Consider the following 3,370-nt stretch of genomic DNA (forward strand, 5'->3'; position numbering starts at 1 on the left):
AAACCCCTACACTGTGTTTTGCTGATGTTTCCAGTACCTGAGCAACCTGCTGCTCCTACCCATCCCTGGATTTTAATGTTTACAGATTCTTTATTTGCACTGAATAGCTGCCCTCTGGATTTAGTATTTTAACATTTAATTAGAAATCAGAGCAAAGGTCGATTTGAGTCTCACTATATGGACAGAAAGGGCAGGGGTGAAGATGGTTACATTTTTGCCTGATACCATGACTCACTTTAAAGGAATACATGAAGCCAGCAGCAGTGGGAAGCCAGGTGTGCTTCCGCATCTGCGTCCCCTGCTAGCTGCAGCTACTGTGTCAACACTGATTACTGTGCTCTGGCAGTGCAGACCTTTAGAAACCAGAAGTTTCTAGAACCTACCTCTACTTCGCTCTTGCCCTTGGTCTGCCTTGCTCTTGGGCACCCTTCTCATGGTTCATTTCACTCCTTGCATTTGTAGTTTTTGCTTGGAGAGTATCAGCCTGCATTAAATATGTTGTTACTCTTTGACCGAGCAAGTCCACTTCTAGGAATTTAATAGATTGAAGTTGTCAGAGATCTACTTGGATATTTGGGTACAAAACATTTGTTATAACAAGGTTACTAAATCAAGGACCTGGAAGCAGTCAGAATACCTAAGTAGGAGAGTCATTAAATAATGATACCATCATAACTTGGAATCCCGTGCAGCCACTAAAAACCATTTATCTGACAAGATAGGGAAATGCTCATTTTAATAATATGAAGTGAAAAAGCAGAATAAATATATAGATATACATAATTGTAATTTTGTAAAGCAAACTATGTGTGTATATAAGCTTGCAAAATGTGTTTATGTTTCATTGGTGAATTATACATGTTTGTAAATACTTTTCCCATCTAGCCCTATCTGTATTTTCTAGGTTTTCTACAATTTTATTAATAAAATTCTCATAATTTAAATAACAAATCAGTTCGGCTATTTTTTTCTAAATGAAAACCAAAAGACAGTGATTCATATACAGAAAATTCTAGGACCAGCTTTTTGAGGTAGAGGATATAAAGCTGAGACACAGGGGTGATGGGGTCTATGAAGGTCAAGGTAGCAGAGTGAAAACAGTGACCAATACACACAGATTCGGGTTGTGCTAGCCCGGGAATCTCTGAGAAAAAGGTGAGAATCCCATGCCAGGTCACACCAGCACTGGGCCCCACGCCAGCTTCAGATGATAAGATATTAATGCATGGATGATGCTGGTACGGAGTCCGGTATATGTGGCTTGTGCACTGCAGCAGAAAGGTCAAGCAGAGGGCTTCCTGGGCTGGCAGGTAGAGCTGCCCACCTGCCTGAGGCAGGGTGTGGTGGTGGAGATGGAGGAACAGAGCCTGCTGTAGTGGCAAGGAAAGAAAGTGAGCCCAGCAGCAAAGCGAGAATAAAGTTTACTGCCAGGAGCAAAGGAATGGAAGCAGAGGGTTAGTAATACTCAGAGATCCAAACCCAGCAGCTGAGGGACTTTAAAAGTTAAATCTAATTTGTCATTCCTTTGCTCTAAACCCTCCAGTAGCAACTCATTTCATGCAGAGTAACAGCCGTAGTGGTAAAATTTAAATTTTAAAATTGTGCCCTTGGAAATTGGCTGTGGGCATTATTTTGTTCTTGGCTTCTGTGTGATTCTTGGACTGCACGGGGCTGACAGAATTTCCCCATGACCAACAGCTGCACTGGCCTTTTCACTGTTTTTAAAGGTTTCCTCAGGACCCTCGAAAAGTCCCACCAACAAACCTAGAACCTTGGCACTTATGGCAGATTTTATCTAAAAAGGGGTTCAAGAGAAGAGTCCTTGATAAATAGATGCCTGCTGAATCTCGCTCTGGGGACTGTGGAATTTGAGTCTGGCACCTAAAGTGTCATTGTGCCCTTGGGGGATGTGCATTTGTGCAGGGATCAAATTTTCCGGTTCAAACAGTCATCATCAATGTGCTCAGGTGCTTGCAACAGGTTTAAGTAATGAGACTATGCGTTTCAGACTCCCCTGCCTGCATTTATTTCTATCCCTGTCCCTGGCCAGCTAGTGTGCATCCTTCTTTAGTGATAGTGGAAATTAAAAACTAAAGCAGCAATATAAATTTATAGGAAGAACTTTAATTAGAAGGTGAGAGAAGATAAGGAAAAGACTCCAACTTGCGCAGTATTGGAGGAGTCACGCTGATAAAGAGGATCAGACTGATTTGTTAGTGAAAAGTGGACTCGTTTTGTGGGTGTTTGTAGTAGACTGGAGTCTGGTTGATCATTATCTCTTGGTTTCGTAGTTTAGGTAGGAGCCTCAGGACTTCAGGGCCATTAATTTCCACAGGAGGAATCCCTGGAGGGACAATCGCAGTCCTGTCAGGCTCGGCTGTAATCAGGGTGACTCCAAGTTTGGGGAAATGGAGACTTCAGAGCTTATGTGTTTGCAGTGTTGAAGGCCAATGAGATCAGTGGGGAAAAGTTAGGGCTAATCAACCTGGTTTTGCTGACTTCTAGGTAGATAATGACCCTAAATTACCAACATGCCTACACATAGGGCAGAAAAGGATCTGACCCAGAGCTTTACAAAATGAAAGTCAAGCTTTGTTCTGCTTTTAGTTATCTATTAAGCATCTATAAGTCCAAGTGAAGTCACCATTTTTAGCAAAAACCACTTTTAAGTCTCTACTGCCTTAGAAAATGTTATGATTTGTGTTTAGATGTCTCTGCAAAGCCTCATGCAGTCATGGGTGGGCTTCTAGAGTTTAAATTTGACTCATGGTCCAATGCGGGGATTATGGGTGTGAGTGCTACACCCACCCTGGGACAAGCAGCCTGTATACAATATAAGGGAGGGAAAGAGTCTTCTCTGTGCTGCTCCTCCCTTTTTGCTCTTGCTGCTTTTGCTGTCTTCTGGCACCATGAACTGTTGCCCTCTGCCATGTGCCACTCTGCCTTGCAGCCAGCTGAGTATGGACTGAAACCTCCACAAACTGTGAGCTAAATAAACTTTTTCTTCCTTAGTTCTTAGCATCAGGTATTTTGTCTCAGCAATGAGAGAAAAGTAACTGAGATAAAAAACATAAATCATGCTTTTAATGAGTAGCAGGTTAAAAGCCCAGGAGTTTGTCCTCTGTCCTAGTGGTGGTCCCTGTGTCACCCCAGGATCTGAAATGATAACACAGTTATCTTTGGTATTAGTGAGTTGGTTCAATCTGTGTGTGACAGGCGATTGCTGTGGAAAAGTAGTGTGGGGAGGGAAAACGGTGTGGGAGAGAATGAGAGCGGGAAAGATGAATCTCTTGGGTAATGATGTTACAGAGCGTCCCTGGGAAGATGTGCGAACTGGTCAAAGCACTGTGTCCCGATGAGTTGCATAAAA

This window comes from Chinchilla lanigera, unplaced genomic scaffold, assembly GCF_000276665.1.
Source record: "Chinchilla lanigera isolate Chin_1 unplaced genomic scaffold, ChiLan1.0 scaffold00032, whole genome shotgun sequence".
Lineage (NCBI taxonomy): Eukaryota > Metazoa > Chordata > Mammalia > Rodentia > Chinchillidae > Chinchilla > Chinchilla lanigera.